Consider the following 27,522-nt stretch of genomic DNA (forward strand, 5'->3'; position numbering starts at 1 on the left):
ACAGATTCTGCCTTCAAGGAGTTTGCAGGTAATTCACACGTATATAAATGGGACAATTTTGGCTAATGCTTTTTAAATTTCGAAGGATCTATGGGATACATTATTAAGTGAACAAAAGGAAGTTCCAGCACAACGATTTGTATAGTGTGATCACTTTTTTATATGAAATTAACTATATATATATTGTACATAGATAGATATGTGGAAGGATAGGCATGCTGTTACCTCTGGGGAAGGTGATGCGAGGGTTTCGGTGAGATTGGGGAATACAGACAGGTGGGAAGGGGCTTTCACATTTTCCTTTGTATAGTTCTCTATTGCAATACTTCTCAAACTGCCAATGGTGAAGGAACAATTCTTCCAACATGGTTTGGAATGATACTTTTGTAAAATCCAATAAAGATGTATTACTAGTAAAATGAAATTTTAAAAAACATTGAAAATGAAAGCCTGAATTATTTATTATTATGTTCAACAGACAAAGTTATTCTGTCAAATTGCCATAAAAGTTCCTAGACATTTACTCTCCATTTCTGTATTTATCTCATTGAGGACTGATAAGAAACAGTTCAGAGTTTGGTGCCAGACCATGGGCCACTCTGAGTAGCGTTACTCTTTGAATTTTTTTTTTAATAGTGAGCAATTGTTTTGAGAGAATTTCCAATTCAGTCTGATAATAGAAATAGGTACAAGGTAGAGAGATGGTTCCCAGGATGGGATAATTTTATGGACAAGCAAAGAAGGTGGCAAAAAAGTTATTTATGGTCTTTGTTTTAAAGATTTTTTAAGTTTTCTCTTTTTCTCCCCAAAGTCCCCCGGTACATAGTTGTATATTTTTAGTTGTAGATCCTTCTAGTTGTGGCATGTGGGATGCTACCTCAGCATGGCCTGACGAGTGGCACTGTGTCCGTGCCCAGGATCCGAACCAGCGAAACCCTGGGCCACTGAAGCGGAGCACGCAAACTCAACCACTTGGCCATGAGGCGGCCCCTGGCCTCTGTTTTAAAGACTCCATAGGCATTTGTCAGGAGAATAATTGTAGAAGAGCGTTTTAGGCAGAGAGAAAACAGGAGCCAGGTCAGGGAGGTATGAGACTGCTGGGCGTGTTGAGAAATATGGTGGACAACCGTTGTTTTAGCCTGCCCAGCGTCCAGTCTGCCTTCTTCCGTTTTCCCTTGGGGACCCACAACTTCTCCATTCCTAGGGTAGGTCGTTTGGGTGGGGCTGACTTCTACCCTAGCTCACAAACTAATCAGTGTCTCCCACCCCCCTTCACCTCCTCCCCTGGTTGGTCGGGTTTGGATCCTGGGTGTGGACCTGCTCCACTCATCAGCCATGCTGTGGAGGTGTCCCACATATACAAAGTAGAGGAAGACTGGCATAGATGTGAGCTCAGGGCTAGTCTTCCTCAGGCAAAAAAAGAGAGGATGATTGGCAACTGATGTTAGCTCAGGGCGACTCTTCCTCAAAAAAAAAAAAGAACATTTACTTCTTCAAGCTTTTCTAGTAATTTCATTTTGTTATTCTTTGTTTCCCTCTGGGGCCGGGCAATTTAAAATAGGAAGGACCTAGCAAGTTCCTGAAAATGACATTTTAAAGAATGATTCCATTTTCCTTGTAAGGATTGAGTTATAATTTAATTTTGAGCAAAGAAGTAGCTGACTCTGTTTTTAGTATTTCTGTTTCCAGTAAACATTCAACACAAGCAGACTTTCACTGATTAAACTTTTAGGAATAGTAAGAATCAGCTTTGCTAAAGCTCCCTACACATTTAATTAGTTTTATCAACAGGAGCAGGAAGCAACTCTGGGATTCCAAAGGACACCTTAGCCATTTTGAACATTAGAAAACAAACATAAAAGCGCCCCACATCAAGTTCCCTGCATAGAGTTGTCATGTCTCTCTAATCTACAACAATTCTCTAGCGTTTTTGTCTTATGATATTTTTCATGATTACAGACCTCTGTTTTGGAGCAGTCCCTCAATTTGGATTTGACTGTGTCATTATGATTAGATTCAGGCTAAACATTTTTCCAGGAATACTCCATAGATGGTGTGGTATTCTCCAAGCTTTACAGCAAGGGGCACATGATGTCCAATTATTGTCCAACTTTTGGTTACTTTTAACCATTTGGTTAAGATGGTATCCACCAGATTTATCCACTGTAAAGGTACCATTAGCCAGCCCAGGTGGTCTAGTAGTTAAGATTCAGTGCTCTCACCACTGCGGCCTGGGTTCCTTTCCTGGTCAGGGCACCACACCCTGTCTGTCGGTTGTCATACTGTGGTGGCTGCGTGTTGCTGTGATGCTGAAAGCTCTGCCACAGGTATTTCACATGCCAGCAGGGTCACCCATGGCGGACACGTTTCAGTGGAGCTTCCAAACTAAAACTAAGTAGAAGGACCTGGCCACCGACTCCCGAAAAATATTGGCCCTCAAACCCCTGTGAACAGCAGTGGAGCATTGTCTGATGTAGTGCTGGATGGTGAGACGATGGTGCAAAAGAGGCTGGCAGGGCTCCACTCTGCTGTACACAAGATCGCTAGGAGTCTGAATCGACTTGATGGCACTAACAACAAAAGGTACCTTTACAACTTTGTGATTAATAGGGGCTGGCCCAGTAGCACAGTGGTTATGTTCACACATCCCACTTTGGCTGCTGGGGGTCTGCCAGTTCAGATCCCTAGTGCAGACCTATGCACCACTCGTCAGGCCATGCTGTGGCAGGCATCCCACGTATAAAGTAGGGGCAGCCAGGCACAGATGCAGATGTTAGCTCAGGGCCAGTCTTCCTCAGCAAAAACAGGAGGATTGGCAGCAGATGTTAGCTCAGAGCTAACCTCCCTCAAAAAGAAAAAAACGTTTGTAATTAATAATCTGTGGGATGATTCTTTGGCAACAAATAGCATTCTTAATAACAGGTCTCAGGGCTGCCCGGTGGCACAGTGGTCAAGTTCATATGCTCTGCTTCGGCAGCCTGGGGTTTGCAGGTTTGGATCCTGGGCGCAGACCTGTGCACGGCTCATCAAGCCATGCTGTGGTGGTGCCCCACATCCAAAAATGGAGGACCAGTGGCACAGATGTTAGTTCAGAGACCATCTTCCCCACCAGAAAAAAACACAAAACCACAAATCTTACAATGTTTCCAAGAAAAATGGTCCACAAGGAAACTTCTTCGAGTTGGACTCATTTCAACAAATCTCTAGTCAGTCCTCGTTAATCTGTGTTATTCCTCGGTGCTGAGATGGAAGTGGAAGTGGTGAAGACTGACCAGCACACGGGACATCAAATGCTAAAACAAAGGGCAAAATCCCCCGGAGAATGTGGAGCGGGACACAGACCACACTAAATGCGCGGGGAGGGAAGCTGAGGATCGAAGCCACGGCCGAGGTTTCAGACGGACGGCAGAGCCCAGAGGAGGACTCCGGTTCCCGCCGGCGGGCCCAGCGTCCCGTGCTGACCGCACCCACGGGCGTCGGGAGGCTGGTTCCCCAGCACAGGCGTGACATCTGCCACGCCGCGCGGACAGCTCGGGCAGCTCACTGTGCAACCTCAACAAGCTTTCTCCAGACCCTCCAGAAGGCGCCTCAGAGGAAATTTTATTTGGGCTGATTTAAATATTTACGTTGTGGCATTAGACCCATGGAGACTCAGTCTGGTTTTGCCTCAGGGACGTGTTTCCTCACAGCGACAGTGATACCCGCACACACCGCGTAACCGGATATTGCTCATCTGCCACACCTTGAAACTAACACACAAGATTTTTCTGTTCACAAATCGGGAAAGGACTCGAGGTTTCTAACTCCTCCGCCCCGGGGGCAGCCTCCCGCCGACACAGCGTGACCGCACAGCGCAGCGCGCTCCCTCAGTCTGGTGACAGCGGCTCGCTCGAGCGGGGCCCAGGGCCGGCGTGCCAGGTCGGCGGGGTCACTGACTGCTTCGCCTTTCGATTTAAGAATACCTAGCGTACACCTGGTCCTCAGGACAGAATAAGGGGGCCCGTCCTCACACGCGGCGGGCCGCCGATGGAGCTGCCTTGAAGCACCCGGCAGGGCCGGCGCGGCTTCCGATTGAGAGCTGCAGCCGGAGGGGCGCTGTTCTAGGCACTGTGTGGGGGAATCCCGGGGTTTAATCTGTTCTGAGCAGCTCTGGGCTGCAGACGCTGCCATCCCACCGGTCTCCCCCTGGGCCGAGGGCACACTGGGCGGGAAGCTCCAGGAGCGATTTCACGCGAGGGCCGCGGCGCCCGCCCCCGGCTCGCCCTTCTCTCCTGATCTGGCGCCCCGGGCGTCCCGCGGCTCGGGGTGAGGGCGTTTAAGTGACCGGCGGCAGCTCGCGCTTCCCGGAAGGGCTCTGGCGGTGACTCAGGGCCGCCTCTCGAGGGGGCTCTCCGCGGGGAGGGCGCAGGGGCTGCTCGGGGGGCCTTCCCCTCACGGTGGGCTTGGCAGCGCCGGCGCCGGCGCCGGCGCCAGGGCATCGAGTGACCGAGCGCACGCCAGGCCTCACGGCGCTCGGCCAGGGGACGGCCGCGCCCAGCTCCGCCACCGGACATGGGCGACGCCTGGCTGGGCTGCCGAGGGCGGGGGCGAAACCATTTCATCGCGGCCCAGCGGGAGGGGCACGCCCGCCCCGTCACTTCGAGGAAGCCGAAGCCTGCCAGGCCGCGCACGGGCCGGAAGGGCGGCGAGTCAGGGACCATTCTGCGCACGCGCGGCGCCCCGCCCGCACCCGGTCGCGTTGAGCGGCTCCCTCCGCCAGCTGCCGGATCTAAGTCGTCGGCCTTCGCCGCCGCCGGCCTGCCGCCCCCGCGCCGCCGTGACGCAGCCGGCCCGCCCTTCGCCCCCGCGGCGCCGGCTCCTTGTGACGTCGCAGCCGAGCCCTCCCACTTCGTCCCGAGCCGCGGCGGGGCGGCGGGGCGGCGGGGCGGCGGGGCGGCGGGGCGGCGGGGCGGCGGGGCGGCGGGGCGGCGGGGCGGCGGGGCGGCGGGGCGGCGGGGCGGCGGGGCGGCGCTCGTGACCTGTCGGGAGCTCTGTAGGGAAGGACCCGTCTTTTGTAATTTCCTACGGTTTCCTAATAAGGGTGAAAATGCGGGCACCTCTGAACTTGCAAGCTGGGAGTTCTGATACAAGTAAACTACAGAATTTGTTGTTATTCGGGTTTATTTGGAGGCTTTTACTTGTCGTTTTTATGTGTTCTCTTAGTGTGTAAATTGGAAAAAAGGGTGGCATCCATAAAATGACGACTTTGTATATGGAGGCTGGGATAAGCAGTACCTAGTCTGGCTTGATGAAATCAGTGTAATTTTAGTTTAGATGAAATCTAGTTTTCGTTTGCATTATCCAGGAGTGGCATCTGGAGAGGCTCGGTGTAAAAAGCGGTTAAAGAGCTTCCAGGAGTGGTTAATCCTTTTGTAAGCTATTTGAAGCCAAAATGGAAATCAAGGTATATTGGAAGTAAAGTAAGAATTTAAGCTTCAAAAGGGCGCAGGTTTTGTCCCCGTTTTACAGATGATGAAACAGACTGGAAGGTTTCCGACGCGCCGCGGGCCGGGCGGGGCTGCGCCGGCTCCCTCCGGCTCCCTCCGGCCGTCGCCCACCCGCGTCTGTTCCCATTTCTGCAACCGTGGTTCCCCCTGACTTCTCGTGTGTGTGTTCCTCTCGCGCGCCCTTTTACTTCCTCTGTTTCTTTAACTTCCCCTGTTTTCTTGATAGTTGAGCCAGCCTTTCCTTCCTCTCCTTTAAATGCCTCTCCCTTAAATGGCCGTAAAGAGAAATAGACCAACTTAAGTTGATTTTCATAAGGATTATTTTCTTGCTTTAAGGTTTTATTTTGGGGAGGGGAGTTCATAGATATAAAATTTCCTCTAGTAAGAGTTGCCTTCCGCTTCCATAGCTGTTCAGTGAGGGTAGGAGTCTGTGTGTGTGTGTGAATAGTGAAGAAAAGAGTGTGTGGTGAGCTGTTTAGAATCAGAAACAGGAGAAAAATAATCTATACATAAACAAAGAGGTGCTCTAAATGATGCCAAACTCAGTTCGAAATGACAGCGGAGCTGTAGGTTCTGTAAAACTCCGGAAACACGCACTATTCCCCCTCAGTCCCGGCGCAGGCCTCAGTGATGCCTTTCCTCAGAGGATTTGGGGCTTTCCTGGGATAAACCTGTAGCTTTAGCTGTCCCAGAGGAAGTAATCACAGGGGCTCTGTGTGAAATAAAATAATGCATCAGTGTTTCCAGACTACAAGGCCACCCTGTGGGCCTCTCAGTGTGGCAGCACCTGTTCCCAGTTCTGCCAGCGGATGCTGTTACTCTGGCTCTACACTCGGGGAACCTAAAGCCCGGTGAGTCACTTGCCTGACATTACAGACCTCCAAGGAGGCCCAGGTTCTGCTGTTTCCAGTGACCTCATCTCTGAGCAAACATGTCTGGTGATAAAGACTATCAAATTTAAAATGAAAAATAGAATTCACTACAACATACTCATGCCAACTGACTGAAGTATGCTCTCTTACCACCAATTTATCTCTTTGGTGTTTGTCTTATTCTGCTTGGTGAACAGAAACTTGCAGAAATTGATTGGAAACATATTTCGTATTTTGCTAAAGCATTTGAAATTACTCCTGAAGTCTGGTTTATGTTTTAGTTTTACTTGAAAGTTGCTTAGAGAGTAAATCTTTTTCCCCCAGCTCTATTTAGATAGAATTGACAAGTCACTTTGTATAAGTGCTGATTTGATACATTTATATATTGCAAAATAATTAGCTAACACCTCCACCGTGTCACATAATTACCATTTCTTTTTTGTAGTGAAAATACTTAAGATCTACTCTCTTAGCAACATTCAAGTATGTAATGCAGTATTATTAGCTATAATCACCATGCTATACATTAGATTCCCCCGAACTTATTAATTTTATAACTGGGAAGTTTGTACCCTTTGACCTCTGTCTCCCCATTTCTTCCACCCCCCCCAACCCCCCAAACCCCTGGTAACCACCACTCTACTGTCTGTTTGGCTGAGTTTGGCTTTGTTAAGAAGAAAACCACAGCCCAAAATGGCATCACTTGTGCCAAAAGCCCATGATACCAAACCTAGATTTAATACCTGATCTAATTGCAGTTTTAACTTTTCCCAGAAATGTAATCTTAACCAACCAGTCTGGAATTTTCTGGTCAGGCAGTAGTAAGGTGATCTGTTGCATAGGCCGTCTCCATCCTCCAGAGGAAGAAGAGGTAATCTGGGTGGTAAAACCCATGCCAGTTCCCTCCCCAAGAAGAGGTCCTGGCCCAAACTAACCCTCTCTTTTCATTTGCTAATGACTTCCTTGGTCCACCCTTCTTCCTATAAAAACCATCCCTTTTGTACAACACCTGGGAGTGCCCTTCTACTTTCTAGATGGAATACTGCTCCATTCAAGAATTGCTTCATAAAGTCAATTAGAGCTTCAGATTTACTTGGTTGAATTTTGTTTTTAACAGGTTTTTTAGATTCCACAGGTAAGTGACAGCACACAGTATTTGTCTTTCTCTGACTTTCTTCGCTAGCATCATGCCCTCAAGTTTCACCCAACTTGTCACAAACTGCAAAATTTCCTTCTTTCTCATGGCTGAATAGTATTCCTAGATAGATAGATAGGTATTGGACATGAATAAGAAGATGTGACATATATGTGTCACATCTTTATTCATTCATCCATTGATGGACACTTAGGTTGTTTGCATATCTTGGCTCTTGTGAATAATGCTGCAGTGAACATGGGAGTGCAGATGTCCTCTCAGATCCTGATTTCAATTCCTTTGGCGATATTCCCAGAAGTGGGATTGCTGGACCATATGGCAGTTCTATTTTTAATTTTTAGGAACCTCCATACTGTTTTCCCTGTGGCTCTATCAATTTGCGTTCCCACCAACAGTGCACAAGAGTACTCTTTTCTTCACACCCTTGCCAACGCTTGTTATCTGTGGTCTTGTTTTTGGGGGGGGGAGGAGAGGGGGGAGAAGATTAGCCCTGAGCTAACATCTGCTGCCAATTCTCCTCTTTTTGCTTAGGAAGACTGGCCCTGAGCTAACATCCGTGCGCATCTTCTTCTATTTTATATGTGGGACACCTACCATAGCACGGCTTGCCAAGCAGTGCCATGTCCGCACCCGGGATCCAAACTGGCGAACCCCGGGCCACCGAAGTGAAACGTGCGCACTTAACCTCTGTGCCACCAGGCTGGCCCCTTTCTTGTCTTTTTGATGATTACCATTCTAACAGGTGTGAGGTGATAACTTGTGGTTTTGATTTGCATTTCTCTAAAGATCAATGATGTGGAGTGCCTTTTCATGTGCCTGTTAGCCATTTATATGTTGTCTTTGGGAAAATGTCTATTCAGGTGCGCGGCCCATGTTTAATCGTGTTTGGGTTTTTTTGCTGTTGAGTTAGATGAATTCTTTATATATTTTTTATATTAACCCCATATCAGTTATATGATTTGTGGATATTTTCTACCATTCTGTAGGTTGCCTTTTCATTTTGTTGGTTGTTTCCTTTGCTGTCCAGAAGCTTTTTAGTTTGATGTAGTCCTACTTATTGATATTTTTGCTTTTCTTGGCTGTGCCTTTGGTGTCATATCCAGGAAATCTGTCCCAAGACCAATGTCAAGGAGCTTTGTCCTGTGTTTTCTTCTAGGAGTTTTATGGATCTTATGTTTAAGTCTTTAATCCATTTCAAGTTTATTTTTGTGAGTGGGGTCCAGTTGCATTTTTCTGAATGTGGTTATCTAGTTTTCCCAATAAAAGAGATCTTCAGAGTTTTCAACATAACAGCCACAACAAATGTGGTAATTACGTGAGGTGAAGGATGTGTTAACTACCCTTATTGTGGTAAACATTTCACAATATATATGTGTATCAGATCATCACAGTGTGCACTTTAAACTTACACAATGTTATTTGTCAATTATGTCTCAATAAAGCTGGGGAAAAGAAAGAAAACAAAAAAAGGATTGTTGATTTCAGTGACATTTGGTAGCTGGATAGGGAAAACAGAAAAAGTGATACACTCCATGATCTTCAATCCAAACATTTATGTTAGGATAACTTATCCCATAATGTCTGTGTAACGCTGTAAGTCTACCTGAAATCTACAATTCAGAGAAACACTATAATTCTATATTATTTTTTCCCCCCAAAATTCTACCTTGTAGGGTGGTGATTCTTTAACTTTTATATCTTGTGCCTTACCATGAAGTTGGGAACCTGGATCTCACAACAGTAGAGTTGTTAGTGCTGCCTAAATAGCTAAGATAAATACAGCCAGTGGTTAACACAGGTTAGCATAAGAGAAACCATCTTATAGAGGGGAACTACATTGGGACTATAACAAGACTCCCCCTTTTCCTCGTTAGCAATGCTCTAGTTTGCACGTAGTTTAGAGAAGTACACATCTGCTTGCTCTGCTATTTTTGTAGCCTTGGCTTATACATAGACCTCCCTGTTCCGATAAGGCAATCACTTTGTTCTTTCAGCTTTCCTAGGGATGTAATGACCTTCGGGAAAAAAAACCTCTGCTATCTGTCCCTGGTGAAGAGAGAAAGGGATGCTCTGTGGTCTCAAGGACTACAGCTCCAGATGGTCAACGTCCCGAGACCTCCCCTTTTCCAGCCCATTTGCCCTATAAAACTGCCTCACAATTTTGTAGTTTTAAGATGGTTCTTTAGGACACGAGTCCACCATCTTCTCCCTTGCTGGCAGGGTGTAATAAAAAGGCCTTTTCTCTCCTACCACCTTGCCTCCTGACTGTTGGCCTGTCTAGTGGTGAGTAGAGGACCCTCTTTGGGGGTTACAGAAACACAAAGCTTGCTTACCCCAAAGAACTTTTTATCTATAGGATTTTATTATTATTCTTACCTTATATAGTGTTTTGAGGACAAAAAAAAAAAGCGAGAGCATTGTTGGGAGTTTTATTTTTGTGGCTTAAAAGTAATGATCGTATTAGTCTTTAAAATGGCAGCAATAGTGTTGACATTTTTACTGCTAGAACTGTAAAACATACAGATATGAATAATCTCATCACCAAAAAAGTTGTGCTAATCAAGTCTTTTATTGGGAAGCTTGAGGATACATTTTACTAACACCTGCATTCATGGGACAAAGTTTGAAAGGCAGGCTTGAAGAGCAAGATTTGCTAACTTTATCCTGTCCTACAACAAAGTTAGAAGCTCTCACAATTGACAAGCAGTCTGAACAGAAGCATTAGCAAGGCTAGTCGGTGGGCTTTATGTGTTTCGTTGCTCTGAGGCTATAATAGAAAACATCAAATGGGACAATATGTATGTTAAAAGACTGCTTCAGCTTGTGTGGAAAAACTTTTATCCAAAGTAGTGTGAACTTCTGTTCTGCAGATGCCTGGAGTATTTTTGAATAATGAATTTATCCATTTATGTTGATTTGTCTTTGACCTTCATACTCTGTTACGGTTACTACTGCCGCATAATAAATTGATCCAAATCTAGCATCTTGAAACCACCATTTCATTGTCTTCACGGATTTTGTGGGTCAGGACTTCAGACTGGGCACAGCGGGGATGGTGGCTCTCTCCCCCTCCAGGTCTCAGGTCTCCTCCCTGGGGCTGGGCTGGCTCAGAAGCCAGGACTGCTGACAGGAGCGACTGCACTTGGCTTCTTCATCTTCTCGGCTTCCTTACAGCTGGTGTTCTCAGGGTCATCAGACGTTCACGGGGCAGCTCAGGACTCACGGCTTGAGTGTTCTAATGCATGAGGCAGAAGCTGCACTGCCTTTTTTTTTTTTTTAAAGATTTTATTTTTTTCCTTTTTCTCCCCAAAGCCCCCCAGTACATAGTTGTATATTCTTCGCTGTGGGCCCCTCCAGCTGCGGCATGTGAGACGCTGCCCCAGCGTGGTCCGATGAGCAGTGCCATGTCCGTGCCCAGGACTCGAACCAATGAAACACTGGGCTGCCTGCAGCGGAACGCGCAAACTCAACCACTCGGCCACGGGGCCAGCCCCTGCACTGCCTTTTATGACCCAGCCTCCCTATTGTGTCCACTGTATTGGTTGAAGGGGTCATAAACCAGCCCTGATTCAAGAAGTGTGCCCACAGCAACTTCCCCCCACCCCAAGGGGGAGAGCAATGTCAGAAGACTTGGGGCCATATGCTGAGACTCCCACTTACTCTATATCCGACTCTCTCTCACTCAGATCCAACTCTAAAAGAATCTTCCTGGGCTGGCCCGGTGGCGCAGCGGTTAAGTGTGCATGTTCTGCTTCGGTGGCCCGGGGTTCACCAGTTTGGATCCCGGGTGCAGACATGGCACCGCTTGGCAAGCCATGCTGTGGTAGGCGTCCCACATATAAAGTAGAGGAAGATGGGCATGGATGTGAGCTCAGGGCCAGCCTTCCTCAGCAAAAAGAGGAGGATTGGCAGCAGATGTTAGCTCAGGGCTAATCTTCCTCGGAAAAAAAAGAATTTCCCTTTAGATATTTTCTCAAAGTGAATACAACATGTTCATAAAATCCCCTACATGAGGTCTTAAGGCCACTGAAACCACCATGTAATGATCTTTCTTTCTCAGGGGAAGCAGATGGAATTATCAGACTGTGCCTACTGTTTTTAAACAAGGCTTGCCAATATCTGTGCCTGCTTCCAAGAGCTGGGCTGTACTTCTGCAGTGAGGGAGAGAACATGTAATCGTCCCTTGTGAAGAGATCAGCTCTTTCATTTAGGAATCGTGCTTCTTGCTTTCAGGGTTTGTTCTCTGAATAGACATGTCCCTGCAGCTGGTCTGACTGAGCAGGAGCTTGTCTGTTAGAATCTCAATAAAAATGGTGAAAGCGTGCCTGAGGGCCTGGATTAGGGTGAAGCAAGCAAGGCACTTGCTCCAGTGGCAAGATTTAAGGAGGCATCAAAAAGCTCAGTAATCAAGACAAATATTTTAATGCAGTATTTTAAAAAATTAAAATTAATGCCAAGCAATCCAGAATAAAACATCAAAATTTTAAATAAAGGCAGTGTATTACTTTCCTAGGGCTGCTGTAACAAAGTACCATAAACTGAGTGGCTTAAAACAGAAATGTATGGTCTCCCAGTTCTGGGGGCTGGAGGCCCTCAGGGAGAACCCTGTGCCTCTCTCCTTGCTGCTGGCAGTGGTGGCCGCAGTCTTTGGTGTTCCTGGGCTAGTAGCTGCATCATTGCAGTCTCTGCCTCCATCTTCACATCTGTGCCCATCTTTTTCTATTTTGTATGTGGGATGCTGCCACAGCATCACTGATGAGCCATGTGTAGGTCCATGCCTGGAATCCAAACCCATGAACCCCAGGCTGCTGAAGCAGAGCATGCGAACTTAACCGCTACACCACAGGGCGGCCTTTCTTCTCTTCTTATAAGGACATCAGTCATTGGATTTAGCATCTATCTTAATCTGGTATGATCTCACTTTATTTCCAAACAAGGTCACATTCTGAGGCTCCGGATGGACACGAATTTTGGGGAGATACTATTTAACAGTACAGACAGGATGAGTATTACTGGTTTTTTCTTTTGCCTCAAGATCCAGTATGGCTCAGCTTGGCGTCCCCTATTTTAGCACTAGCATGGGCCTGCCACTGCCAGGTGAGCTGCTATTACATCAGCTCTGGGGCCCGAGACTGAGAAGGCTGCACTGTACGTTCTTGCTGAGAAGTTTCACCCACTCTCCTTCAGCTTCCACAGACCTGTATGATGACTCTGAAATCTCTCTTTCCAGACTCATCACCCTCCTGAGTCCTAGACTCCTTTTCTAGTGCCTCCTGGACATCCCAACCTGTTAGCCTGCAGGCATCTCAAATTTCACTTGCATCTCACTGAGCTTTTGTGTCTTCTTGCCCTTTATTGGCATGATCACCCCTCTGCCCCCACGACACAAGTGCTTGAGAGTCATTCTTGACTCTGGTCTCTCACTCTCCCCCAGCATCTCTCTTCCACCTCAGGGATGATTCTGGATCATCATCCTCTGCAGTAGTTCACAGGTCTTTGTCAGGGGGTATCAGCCTGGACATGGAGATGTTCCTATAGAATACTATATTGATCATGGTCTGCTTGGAAAATAAGAAGTAGTGTTGTGACTTTGTTACAGGTTTAGATACTAGGCATATTTTGGCTCTAAAAGTACAATGAAGGGTATTGATAATTTTGTAGTTGTCAGCATGACTTGGACATTGTTTTGATGTTTGGTATTGCTAACCTTGGTCATCCTAAGCAAATTCCTTCTATTCTCTCTCATCTGTAAGTGTTCCCTTCACCTCCTTGCTCTCATAGAAACTCCACTCTCCCTGGGGGCACTGCTCCCTCCAGGGCCCCCAGCTTGGCAGTTCACAGGCCTCCTGCCACCTCTGCCCCTGGAGGCAGGGTGGATGTCTCCTTTCTCCTCCTGGTTACTTCCAGACCAGTTCTCCTCCTCTCTACCCCTACACCTGTTTTTAGTCTTATGTTATCAGACTGTACCACATTCTGCTCACCCATAGTGCAGTCATATATGGACCCCTCATTTTTCGAAGATTCTTATCTCCAGGCTCACTGCCACTCTCTGAAGCAACTCCTGATTTCAGTATCCAAGTGGATGATCTTCTAATAGCCAGGCCTCATGGTTCCTTTGTTACGGAACCAAAGTGGGTCCACTTCTTGGGGAGTTGAAATTAGAGCCTTCACCAGAAGTAGTTGTCACACACAGTTTATTTGCTGCAAATAAGGAGCCTACAGGGAATTATTTCTCAAAGCATGGCTCCCCAAGCATAGGACAGCAGGGGCCTTTTATTTGGGATGGGGAACGAATATTCAAAAGGGAGAGATGGGTATTAGCTTGCGCAGGCTCAGTTGAAAAACATGCTTCCACATACGTGGCATGTTATGGTAGTAAGGCTTAGTCTCCTCTTGGGGTGGAGACTTTAGTATTAAAATGAAGCAAAGGGCAACTTTAGGTCTTCTCTCAGCTCACCCGTGCAGTGCTGCTCCTGAGGTGAGGCTCGGTCTGCTTCCGGGTGGTGGGTGACCGCATGTCTTAACAACAACAAACAATTTGGAGAAACAGTTAAATGCTGCTGAAACCTCCCTGGAGTTCCTCAGGGCAATTAGTCACACTTAGTGACACCTTGACTCCCCCTCCTCCAGGGGAGTAGCCGTGTCCTCTCCCCTGTAACAGCCACTCAGCTCCCAGGGGCCTGCTCTAAACTTTGTTATACTACCTCCTCTCCTTCCCCCTCCGTCTCGTTCTGCCACCTCCAATCTTGGCAGCCAGCTCCTTCTAGCAGTTCTTTTCACCTCGCTTGTAGTCTCACCCTTCTGCTTACCTGGTTTAAACTCCATGATCAGTCATTATAGTCACTCCTTGCATAACTCTCAGCTCCTAATCTAAACTCACTCAGCATAACATAGCGCCAACTGGGCTTGCTCTAAATGCATGAGCCCACCCCCAGGTGGAGCTATTCTGTCTGACAACCACACATGTGCCTGGAACGTTTGCCCTCTCTGGATAACATGCACACTCTCCTAGGTAACTAGTTTTCACACCTGCCCTTATTTCTTCGAACCTCCAGTGCCTCTCCCATCCTAACTCCTTCAGTTTTCCTAAGAAAACAACAAGTGATCTGAATGAACAGAACTTCCAGCTCTCATCACTATGGCACCCACCATCCGCCACTGGGCAGAGTATCGACTCTGTTTTCCTGCCTGTTTCTCCTGTGGGTGGACTGTCTATGTTTCTAGCTAAGGGTGCCCCCTTTTCCTGTGCCCAAGATCAGTTATCAATCAGTTCATACAGTGGTCAATCAATGGATTATTTTCATCAGTATACAACTGTATTCTGCCTAATTAAAAAACACATTTCTCACATCTCTTCCAGCTGCTACTCCATTTTTGGGCTCTCCATAGCAAACACCTCGACATTCCTCCACCTCCTCTCATTCCATTCTTTCATGGATCCATTCAAGTTGGGTCTCGCCCTTGCCATGCCACCAAACCTGTTCTTCTCAAGGTCAGCATGGCCTCCGTGTAATGGTTAATTCTCACACCTCACCTTTCTTGACCTACCAGCACCTATGACACAGTGGCCTCCGAACTGGCTTCCCTGCTTGTACCCATGTTTCTCTGTAGTCTATTCTCAACACACAAGCCACAGTGATCCTTTTAACGCCTAAATTAGCTCATTTCATTCCTTTACTCAATAAATTCAGGATAGAAGCCAAAATCCATACCACGTCCTAAAAGCTCCCCTGAACTGACCTCTCAGGAACTCTGGAAACTTCTCCTGCTGTTCCTTCCCTGGCCACTCCCCTCCACCCACGCTGGCTTCCCAGATGTTCTTCTGACAGACCTGGGTGTGCTTCCCCTCAGGACGTTTCTGCAGGCAGTTTGCTCTGCCTGAAGGCTCGCCACTGTTCTTCTCTGCCCCTTCCCTCCCTCCTTCCACATCCACCGCCAGAATGTCACCCCGAAAGGTGGGGAGGCTGGTCTCTTCATTTTCTGCCGTAATCTCAGTGCTGAGGACAGTGTAAGGACTGTGTCCCACACATCATGGGCCCTCATCCAGTATTTGCTGAATGACTGGAAGAGTGTCATGCTTTGTCCTGACCCTGTGCCTTCCAGCATGTTTTATTGCCTTGGCCTGGAGTGCCCTTCCTCCCACCTGGAAAGTATTCATTTCTTTAGACCCACCTTTTTTGGTGAAAAATCTTTTTCCCTAGGCAGTCTCTCTTTATCACCCGTGCTTTCAAATATACTTAACCACAATACTTTTATTATACTTAGGAAATTTAACATTGACACAAAAATATTTTCTAATACATAGTCCCTACTCAAATTTCCCCAACTGTTCCAGTGATGTCTTTAAAAAACTTTAAATTGAAGATTTAATCAAGGGTCACACATTATCTTGTTTCTAAAATTTGCTTAGTTTTTAATGTATCTTATCACTAATTCATACCCACAATTCCCAGGACAAGAGTAGAATCCCCTCTCAGCAAGGTCAAATAAATGAGAAAATCTATTCTATTTTTCTCTTGGAGACGCCCCTCCCAAAGGTCTCCATCCAAACAGAGTTCTGTGCTATAGGTCTGCCACACAGCTTCCTCTTGCGCTTCCCTTCACCATGTTGATGCAAATAATCCATAATCAATCTATACGTCAAAATTGGGGTGAGTTTATTATGAGCCAAGCTTGAGGACTGGAGCTTGGGGCCTTCCTTCCCCAAGGAAGAAAGGGCACCAAAGAAGTGGGGTGTACCAAATGGTTATATAGCATCTTGGAACAAAGAGTATACATCACTTATGACAGAATACCTGTTTTACTACTGTCACGAGATGCTTGGCTGGCACAGCAGGTCGGTGGTCACAAGGTGAGCACAGCAGGTCAGTATTTAATGTTTAGTTTCCAGGAGGAAATGCTTATCTTTAAAGAAATGCCGATATGGGGGGAAATTACTTCCCTATCTTTAAGGACATCATTCTTGTCTTTGGGACACTATAAATGTTTAAAGCAGATGTACAATGCACGCTCAACAGGCCACGTCAGGCTCTTTTGGAAAAGCAAGGTCAGGCCAAGTTAGTTTTAAGCCAAATGGCTTCCTCATTTACTCCAATATATCCTATTGCTGTTCATTTATTTATCAGCCACGACTGAGAATTCCCTTTACCTCTCTCCTCAGTTGGATTCCATGTGTACTGGATCCCAGCTCTCCCTCTGTTTTGGCTTACTACCTTATCTTGGTAGAAAGCATCCTCCAGTAGCTTCTTATGGAAGAGTGCATTGAAGGTAAGTTTTTTGAGAACTTACATGTCTAAAAAGACCTATATTCTACCCTCAAACTCTATTGAGAGTTTAATTGGGTATAGAATTCTAGGTGTAAAAGTAATTTACTCAATATTTTGGAGGTGTTATTCTATTGACTTCTAGTTTCCAATGTGGTTTAGACATCCAGTTTGTTCTGATTACTTGTTCTGCAGGCACAACTGTTTTTCCCCTGCTCTGAAGGCTATTAGGATTATTTCTTTAACCCTCATGTTCTGAAATTGTACAATGATATGCCTTAGATCTTTTTTAAAGTTGAATAAGCTGGGGACCAGGTAGATGCTTTCAATCTGGAAACTCGTTTCTTTAGGGGAATGTTCCTTTATTATTTATTCAATAATTTCCTCCCTTTGATTTACTCTCATTTCCCTTTCTAGAACTTCTGTTAGTCCAGTGTTGGGGAGCCTGGATTTATCTTCTAATATTCCTACCATTTTTAAAAAATTTTCTTTCTTTTTTTTTGCTTTGTTTTATGGGACTTTTCCTTAAAATTCTCTTCTAACTTTTCTATTGAAGTAGTTTTCATTCTGGTTATTATACTTTTAATTTCCAAACTTTTCTATTGAAATAGTTTTCATTCTGGTTATTATACTTTTAATTTCCAAAGGCCTTTTCTTTTTCTCTGATTGCTTCTTTCTTTTTTAAAAAACTTTAATACTCCTTATTCTTGCATCATGGGTCCAACAGCTTTTCTTCTTTTTTCAGAGGATAGTAGTTGTTTTCTAGTTTCTTCTAAGTTCTTTTTTCTCTTTTTCCTCTTTGCTTTGGTCTAAGTCTCTTATATGGGAAGCTTTCCTAAAATGTCTGGTGATCCTTGGTTGTCTGGCTGGCTGTCTGTATTTAAGCGTGAGGATGGAACAAGTGGATTTTCGTGGGGAGGGGGAAGCCTCATGCATGAGGAGCTTCCCCGGAGGATTAAGCAGCTGGAGTGAGCCAACTTCTGGAGGACTTGCCCAGTGTCAGAGCACAGAAGGACCTGTCACTCTCCAGCTTTGGAGGGAGCAAATCAGCCTAGTCTGACAGCTTTCTGGGAAATAAGTGGGCAAAAGGGCTGGATGGTCTTGTGGACCAATATGTAGATTTCCCCAAATTTAATTCCATTTTTCAGTTCAGCCCTGGCCCCTGCCTGTCCAGGCCCAGGGGGCACTGTTGACCCTGAGCCGCCAGGGGTGGGAGTGGGATAGGCTTGCTTCTCCTGGGCCCCCACTGTTGGTGCTGGGTTTCAGCTTCCTCCCAGGTTAGTCACACTCAGCCATCAGTTGCCAACTTCCTAGAATGTGATTTGTTCTGCTGTTTTTTTCTCTTCCCTTCTGTATTTCCTTGTAGATTTATAACTTTTACTTTCCTTTTCTGTCTTGTGAGGGGGAGTTGGAAAAGAGTGGAGATAAAAAGCATGTGTTGAATTATCCATCTTTTTAGGTAAATAATCATTCATTATTAAACTCCTAGATGTCGCCGCATGTTTTCCCTTAGAAGAGGACTTCCTCGTCACGTAACTAGTTCAATATGCCGCACTCTGTCCTGGGAATGGATGTTCCACCCGTCAAAGCGACTCGGTGTGTGTTCGCGCCATCTAGTGGACAACTCGGATTTAGCACCGCAGGCTTTACGTCTGGCCGGGCGCCTCCGGAAAGCACGGAAAGAGCCAGAAAGCGGCACTACTGTGTCCTCGGTGTCTCTGTGCAGAATCTCCCCAAAGAGAAGTGTCTCCTCTATTATGTGGAAAGAAAACACACATTTATTTTGTAGTTTATTTTATTACCTATTTTAGTTCATCTTTATGACTTTCTTCGTCTTGCCGTTGAAATTTAAAATGTTTCCTAATATCCTTGTGGGAGATGATAAAAATAACTCATATAGCTGTTCTCCTTTCTTTATAACAGTGTTTTTATTCAGCAAGGATTGGATTCTATTTCTTTCTCCTCTGGGATGTTTCCCTAGTCCACGGCTGACCTTTCTTAGGAATTAATTGAAAAGGAAATGGCAGATACCATTCAGCCCCTGGGCCTGGTAAACCAGTAGAGGCCAGGCTTGGAGGTCGCCGGGGCCAGCTGAGACAAGCTGCCAGGGAACTCTGCTGCTCTGTGTTAGGAAGACTTCTTGTTACCCTGGTAAAGTGAAAAGACATGAGCGACCCAGTCTATCAATCTTACTCTCAATAATTTACTTAAAAACAGACAAACAAACAAACAAAAAACCCTGATCTGAAGATTCAGGCAGAAATTTAAAACTACTTCTCTCTTTTCATAACTCCAAAAGGATTTTGCGTCTGTAGCTGTAGAACCTGCTGTAGGTGTTCCTAAGCCTCAATTCAGCCAACTCCTGAGAGTTCCCACAGTGTCAAAATGTGTGACCCGCCAGTGCTTGGGCCAGGCGTAAACCGATTAAGTTTTTAAATAGATCAAGTGTGAGCTGAAACCTGCTACCTAATTTAAATGCCATCTAGTGGCCAAGTGTCATTTTTAGTTCTCAATCAAAATGGTTTTGGTGCCTTGTAGTATTTTCCTTAGGGTGATTTACCAAATAGAGCTGCTTCTGCTCTTGGAGTGAAGGGAATTGAAATATTTCCTCATCATAAAAGATGTTTAACAGCTTGCAGTGTGCCTAAGTCCCAGCTCTTATTCTAGGCACGTATGCTTATCTGGCTGCAAAACAGAGAGTTGTAACTTGGTTTGGCTACTAGGTCATTAAATAGCACCAGTATTTAATTATGATTTATTACTTTAAAACTGAAAAATAAAAAGAAGAATAGATGTAATGTCAGGTGACTAGTGTGGGAACAAAATTCTAAATATTGATGGCCAGAGGAATTAAAGAATCAACCTTCAGTCTCAGAAAATTGAAGAACTGTGAGAGAGACACGTCGTTTGTCTGAAAGTGAATGTCATGGACAAGCAAATTAGTGTGACAATAATAACAGTGGTGGTGGCCGCAGCAGCTAACGTGTTTTCCGCTGAATGCTGGGCACTGTTCTGAGTGCACGGCTTGTATCGACTCATTGGCTCTGCAAACAACATCATGAATTCAGTACTATCGTTACACCCATTTTATAGACAAAATCGAGGCACAGAGCGGTTAAGTTGCGTGTCCACTAGTGAGAGGCTGAGTAGGGATCAGAATATTTGGAGTGTCCTTTGGTCTCTTGGCTGGTTTGGATTTTGGTTAGTCCTGCTTTGGTCGAAGGATCCTTGGAGAATCGTGAAAACCCGGGCATGGTCTGAGCTGGCCTCCAGGTGGGGTTTGGGGTTTTGGCTCAGGGATGAGGTAGAGCAAACAGGGCTCTCTCCGGTGTCTGACCAGGTCGGCTTTGGTCAGACCCTCTGCTCCTCTGGCTCTGTGGGAGTCAGCTGCCCCTGGAGGGTTGACAGTAGATTCCCTTTTTGTGTAATTGTCGTCTGGGGTTATTGGTAACCTGCTTCCCCAGCATTTTTCTACAGAGAGTAGAGAGTTGATTGACGTGAGTGTGACCAAACTAGCTGTGGTTATGCAATAAGTAGGACATCGTTAAGGATTTTTCTTGTTGGTCCCAAATCTGGTTCTATTCTTTCACTTCAGGCATGTGACCATCTAAAGCCTCAAAGATAGCAAGTGAGTTTAATACTTTACACGGTGCTTTGTTGATTTCAGTGAGCCTCACAAGTGCTCTTGAGGTCAATAACAATAGGTTTATTATCCTCGGTGTACAGATAAGGAAACTGGGACTCAGAGAGATTAAGTGGATTGCCAAAGTTCCTGAGACTATTGACCATAGAATTAAGACTGGAACACCTGGGTATTTCACTGCATTTATTAACACACACACACATTTTTCCAGGCTTGTAGTATGAATGTGTGTGCATGCGTAAATGGCAATGCCAATTAAATGTGAAGTAAGGTAGCCTAATGTAAAAGTGAAAATTGTGCTAATTCTAATTTTATCATCTATTTTCTGCTTTCCCAGTTACTATTTAGAGACGTTAGAAAGAAAGTCAGATAACCAAATCAGTTAGGGTAGATAGTTGGGTATTTTACAGCCCCAAAGGCAGAATCTAGGTAATCTTTCAAGGTTAACTCTAGTCCTCTAATTTTATTTTTCCATTAAAAAAGTAGAATTCTAATTCTTTAAAAAAAGTTTATTCATAAAATGACATATCTCTACGGCCGTTTCACGAGCTTATCATCCCTAACATAGTTTATCCAGAAGGAGGCAGCATTTTACTATTAAATTGATGCTTCTGCAAAGATTCTAACAAGTATTTTTGTTTTCTCCTTTGAAGATGTGGATGAGCTGATCACACACGACCACACCTTCAGGGCAAATGTCCCTGGGTATCAATAAAGCTCTGCATACCGAAAAGGGTGTAAATTCCAGACCCCGCCCAGATGAACCGGGTCTAAAGTTACAAATAACATGTATCGTGGCCAAGTTCATCGACAGGAACTGTTTCCGCAAGAAAGATGCTGATCAAAACAGAGTTGAACAGAAGACGGAGTAGAAGAAAGGGAAAATGAATGATTCAGTTATTGCTAACTCGTAGGATATAAATATTTGGTAAATAAGAAACGAACTTTTGAGAGAAAAACGTTAATTCACTGAGAAATAAGGATAATGAATTCATTTTAATTGTCTGCCTAATTTCATACATGTAACCTACTTCTTTCCTTGATGTCATATTATCATGGGATCTTTAGAAGGGACCTTGAAATTTCATGTGACACATTTCAGTGATTGCAGGTCAGAACTCATTTCATCCATCCAGGGAAGTGAGAGTCTATCTGCTCTCAAAGAATTAGGAAGAAAGGGATTCCAACCTGATGGGGAAACGAAATGATAAGGATTATGAGAATGATGGGATGGGGAGGGGGCCTTTTTCTGTTGCCCCGGATTTGAAAGAAGGCCCAGAGCTAAAAACGGTAATCGGGATCTGAAACTTTCTCCAAAGTTTTTCTAAGGGGCTGATGAACTGGGCCTCAGTCCCCACCTACACCCCCTGCCCCTTAATACCCAGTCCAGGGTCTACAGCAGAAGCCTGAGGAGAAGTGAGGTGGGCCGTTCCTCCCCTCCCACTGGGGAGGGACTTCTCCTGACTCCCACTGCCTAGTAACGAAAGAGGCTCTGACAGTGGCTTTCAGGGCTGAGCCTGGTCACCTCTGCTTAGGTAGCAGACTTGCTGGGCTGCCATTCCTCCCAGAGCCCAGAAGATGGAAGCTGGGGAGACCTGGCTGGCCCGGTGGAATTGGCGACAGTGGAGCAGCCAGCTTGCCCGCCTATTATGTCGCATGACCAGGGTGCAGGAAATTCCTTAGGACCAGAGGACGTAAGGAAGGCAGCTATCCTTGAGCCACCTGGCTATACGCCCCTCCCACCCCCAAAGACTGTGCACCATGATTTGGGTATATTACTGGGCTAGTTGAGGGGTAAGTGGGAGAGGTCCAGCTAGAGCTGAATCTTCCGTATTGGGGCACTGCGCACTGGGAAGACCCGTCTGGCTAAATTTCACATGTGCTCCCCATGAGGCAGAGTTCAGATGCTGGCATGCACACTCAGGGTTGCCGGAGAAGCAGAGCAGTCAACAGAGAGGGGGCCACAGCTGTCTCTTTCCTTCGCTTTCTTCCTGACTCCCATCCTGAGGGGAGCCAGGCCTGGGAGGGGGAAGAAGGAGTGTCTCAGAGCCTGGACTCCCTCCAGCCTCATCTCACTCCAAGCAGTCAGGGGCTCGACACGTGCCCTCTCTGCAGGGGTGGGAGAGGGATGAGATAGACTTATGTAGAGTTTGAAATTGAAGTCTTAGATGATCTTCTTTTAGTATCCAAAAGTGAATAGGAAGTGATGCAGTCTGCCCAGGATGTCATGGAGTGATGGCAAAGGGAAAAGTGGAAGATGACAAAGGCGGGTGCAGTTCTGATCACCAGTTCCAGTGTGTGGTTTTTTTCCCCACAGCACCAAGCAATTCTCAAGTCACCAGCAGGGTGTCCTGTAATTCAGCTCAGTTCTGATGCTGTCTACGGGAGACAGCATCAGATTCCACAGGGTAAGGGCTCAGCCCCACGAGACTGCCTCCAATTCAGATGCCAATCCCAAGTCCAGGTTGTCACCTGTGCTTCTGCCCAACTGGCTGTAAATTAAAGGAACCCAGGACCCCCTCCTCAGGTTCAATTAATTTGCTAGAGCAGCTGACAGAACTCAGGAAAACAGTTTACTTACTAGATTACCAGTTTGTTATAAAGGACATTAAAGGATATGAATCAACTGCCAGGTGAAGAGATACACAGGACAATGTCCCAAATGAAGGAGCTTCTGACCCTGTGGAGTTTGGGACCTGGCACATGGCAGCATTCTGGTTCACCAACCTAGAAGCTCTCTGAATCTCGTCCTTTTGGGTTTTTATGGAGGCTTCATTACATAGGCATGATTAGTTAAATCAATGGCCATGGGTGACTGATTCAATCTTCAGGCCCTCTCCCCTCCTGGGAGGTCAGGGGGTGGGACTGAAATTTCCGACTCTCTGTTCACAGGATTGGGTTCTCTGACAGCCAGCCCCCCTCCTAGGTGCTTTCCGGAGTGACCTCCTTAACCTAACAAAAGACACCTTTATCTCTCTCACTTAGGAAATTCCAAGGCTTTCCGGAGCTCTGTGCCAGGAGAAGGATGAAGACCAAACATATATTTCTTATTATAAATCACATATCACAGCAGGGATTAGGAAGAAGTTAGGTTATTTCACATTTATGTCCCATTAAGTAGAGACAAATTGGCTACGTAAGTATATAGTGGGAATGCTATTTAAAAACTGATATAATTCTTATTTTCCTAATTCCTGTTCCTCTTCCATCCTTCACCTTTAAGGCTTATTTCCCAGGGAAGAAAATGATGATATCAAAGAAATTCTGAAGGAAATCGTGACAATCAGTGTTTTCCACCCAATGGGAAGAGAAAGTAGATATCACTTCTAGTTTCTAGGAAGCTGTGTCTTTTGGGGCTGCCATGAAAAAATACCACAGATTGGCCTAAACAACACAAATTTATTTTCGCTCAGTTCTGGAGGCTGGAAGTCCAAGATCAAGATGCCAGTAGATTTGGTTCCAGGTGAGGATCCTCTTCCTGGCTTGTAGATGGCTGCCTTCTATGTCCTCACAAGGCAGAGAAAGGGTGCTCTCATGTCCCTTCATCTTCTTGTAAGGGCACTAATCCCGTCCTGAGAGCCCCACCCTCATGACCTCATCTAACCCAATTATCTCCCACAGGCCCATCTCCAAATGCCATCACGCGGGGGGTTAGGGCTTCAGCCTGAGTAGGGGGTCAGAATGGGGGGCACACAATTTAGTCCATAACAGTGGGCTGGTGAGGAAGTTTATACCGTTTATAGAAAAAGCATGATACCACAATCTTTTGGTGTGTATAACTTATAGTGTGTCATTAAAAAACAAGTCCTATTGCAAGTATTTGCAGTTCCACCTCCCTACCCATGGGAACAGTGTGTGTGCATAGATCAAGAGACTGAGAGGGCAGGTTGGGGGAGAGAAGGAAGTAAGAAGAGGCAAGAGGAAGAAAAAGAGAAAATTACAGGGAGATGGAGAGAGGAGAAGCCTGGAGAAGGGGAGACAGCGGGAAGGAGGGAAGGAGAGAGAGGAGACTGAGGGGGACAGGGGCTCGGAGCCGACTGGAGCAGTGGAGTTTGCCAGATGGACTGGAATTCGGGGGAAAGAGCAATTAGAGAGTCTCAGGCCGTTGCTGTGTGATGTGACACCTGATCTTCTCAGGACCCCTGTGTCCAGGGCCCGTGCCTGCCCATTGTCTGGCGGCTGCTCTCCTGTTTGCATTTGATTCTGGAGTGTGTTGGGACCTGGGAGCTCTAGTGTCACACACTGTTCACACAGAGTGACTGGGCTAACGTGTCACAGGCCCCATTCCTATGGAGGCTGCCTTTTGTCTAGTCCCTTCTGCTGGCATTGATGGCATCCCTTCCTGTGTTGCCCTGTTGGAAAGCAGTCTGTCCCTGACCTGGTTAACAGCCATTTTGAAGTGACGTCTGAGAGGCAGTTGGCCTCCAGCTTTCTCTCCTAACGGGAGTAATGCCAGTTTCTTTACTCCTTTCTCCTCGCTTGCCCTAGGCTTTCCTTCTGAGTCCCTTCGGCGGCGTCTGGAGCCGGCCAGGATTTGCGCTGTCGTCTTCAGCTAGTTAGCCTGGCGTAGGATTAGCACAGCCGCACGCGGGCGGGCCTGGTGCAGCTCTGAGTTGTGCTCTATCTCTTTCTTTGCATTCATTTCTTCAGACTATTTGCTTAATTAAATAAAAGGTCACATTTTAGTTATAATGGTCCCAGTGATTTCAACTATCTGCTGAGTTATTCTGACTCCTTCAGACTTAGAACTCACTCCTTTTGCAACAACCTTGGCTAGAGGACAGTGGTGTTATATATTTTTCTGATAGTCTATTTTCAGTGTTTCAAAACTCTTAGTGAATATTTAGAAGCTTGGTTTCTTAAAAAGTTTAGAATGTGTGTTTACTTAAAACGAGAGGACTGAGTTTATCATAAATGTCCATTTTGATTGATTACTTGCCTAATGCAGCATAATATACAGAAATGCTGAACATTCCATTCAACCACGTGGGACAAACTGGGAATTCCTGAGGATTAAATTTCAGCATGAGGAATGAGAAAATTCCATACAATTAAGAGGAGACAGGAAGAAGGAAATGGTAAGTTTGTAATTTTCTGGGAAAAAAAATTGAAGAATTTTTTTTCTGTGTAGAAAAGTAGAGGAAAGAGTTCCAGAATATATAAAATATACTGCCTTTACATCTCAGGGTAGATTTTGTGGTCCACTTTAAGGCTTGAAAATAGTGTTTGTAAAAGCTGATTGGCTTAGTATCCTGAGGGCATCTTTCCCCGTCAAAGATTGTCTGGAGATAAGTCCTCTGACACTGGAGAATATTATCAAATATTCAGTGCTCATGATCCCAGGCACACAGTAGAAGATGCAGTTTGAAAGGCTTTCTGGAGGGTCTGTTGAAATTTTTTGGACAAAGTCAAAGGCATTTTGAAATATCAAGTATTTTATTTTGTCTTTGACCAAAAGAATTGAAAAGTAAATCCATGCTTAAGAATGTGTTATAGGTGCAAAGTAAAGTGAAAATGTGAGTTAACTGTCTAGATTCTTGAAATACAAAAGTCTGCAGTATTCCCTTAGAGGCAAAAGTGAGTTCGAATTACGTCCTTTATTCAGTTCTTTATTTTGTTCTCTCTGTGGAGAATCATCCTCAAAACTGGGAAAGTGATAAGATTAGAAATGTGTTTGTTTGTTGGTATCGTTTTGGAAGCAGCTTATCTGGTGCTTAGTTGAAGGGTACCTAGCCATTAGGAAGTGTTTTCTCTAAATACTCACTTTGGTTATTTTAATTTCTTTGACTCTTGCCTTCTTTCTTTCCATTAATTCTCTTGTTCAGAATGGAAAGAGAAAGGTCAGGGCTGTGGTTTAGTTCTTGAGTTTGCCTCCTTATTTTCTGTCAGTGAGCTCATTAATCGTGCAATCCGGAGAGAGGACCAGACAGATGCATTGTGAAAGAATGCAAGATGGGGGCATAGAAGAAAGGTGGGGCAGGTTCAGTCCCCCTTGACACTGTGCTCATCTTAGACTCGGAATGTGTGCCTAGGTCGCACACACCCAGCAATACATGTTTGCCAACACCCACCCCCACAAAATCATTAACTCACAAGCAGGATGAATTGCATCTTTAAAACTATGACAAGGTGCAGTTCAGCTGCCCTGAGTCCTCCTGTCTTTTTTGGCATGTAATTGTGTCTTTTCCATCATTGTAGGCAGACCAGAGGTGACATCACATTTGAGGTGTGATCAACATCATTGGTCAGCACCGAGGGGGGACATTCCAGACAGTTCTGGAGAGCTGGACCTGAGGTCGGAGAGCAATCTTGTAAGCAGAGAAGAAAGGAGCATCAAACAGTGCCTATTTTGGGGACCTTGACCGTCCAGTAAATCGCATCATAGTACACCCACCGTTACAACGTTTTACATTTGCATAACAGTTTTGGTCTAAGAATCTTGGAGATTTTTCAAGAAACAGCATTGCTATTATAGTTCTGTTTTAATATAAGTGGAAATAGTGAATCACAGGATTAAAGTAACTTTTCAAGGCATTGTTTAGTGCTAGATGAGGCTGTTAGTTGGTAAGAAGTATAAAAATCAAGAAGAAATGTACATGAATCTAACGACATTGGCCAAAATAAAGCAGAATTGTGATCCCAACAAGTTTTCACCTTCTTCATTTTTTGCCTCTTTCCACTTCCCAACGACTCAGAATTCTTAGATCTCTTTAAACCTGCTCTTAGGAATCTTCTAGAATCAGATTTGTGAATTTCAACCAGTATGTTGCCTCTTCCAGAGGTATTTATATTTTAAGCCTTTTCTTTTTTTGTGAAAGATAGGGTTGTCCTCAGTAAAAGGAATTTCAAATCAAAAGAGGGTGACAGAGAACCTTTTTGGAAGTAGAGAGTCCTTTCTAGCACAGTTCTGCTTGCTTCATCTGTAAGTATCGATGGTTTTTGCCTGTAAATATTTCTTTATATGAGTAAGATATAAAAAGTCAGAGAGAGTCCAGCTAATTAAGTGGAAATTCATCAGTTAACTTTGAGATGGTTGACTATTAAAAGAATTTTCTGGCCGTTCCCTGACATAAGCCAAGAAATCTTCCTGGGTGTGTTTCCT

The 27,522-nt window shown here is 45.4% G+C and overlaps 1 long non-coding RNA gene across 12 annotated transcripts; it reads left to right on the top strand.

Annotated features, from left to right (window-relative positions):
* The first annotated feature begins 4,996 nt into the window (after nucleotides 1-4,996).
* LOC102150465 (uncharacterized) lies at nucleotides 4,997-27,063 on the top strand. Of its 12 annotated transcripts, none has more exons than XR_011428725.1 (7): nucleotides 4,997-9,797; nucleotides 16,675-16,781; nucleotides 18,267-18,373; nucleotides 21,074-21,348; nucleotides 23,644-23,883; nucleotides 25,369-25,498; nucleotides 26,619-27,063. It is a non-coding gene; the product is annotated as an uncharacterized lncRNA (long non-coding RNA). The 12 variants fall into 12 exon arrangements; XR_011428727.1 differs by lacking the exon at nucleotides 4,997-9,797 and adding an exon at nucleotides 12,430-16,378; XR_002801679.2 differs by having other exon boundaries at nucleotides 4,997-12,423; nucleotides 21,074-23,883.
* Nucleotides 27,064-27,522: the final 459 nt, after the last annotated feature.

This window comes from Equus caballus, chromosome 19, assembly GCF_041296265.1.
Source record: "Equus caballus isolate H_3958 breed thoroughbred chromosome 19, TB-T2T, whole genome shotgun sequence".
Lineage (NCBI taxonomy): Eukaryota > Metazoa > Chordata > Mammalia > Perissodactyla > Equidae > Equus > Equus caballus.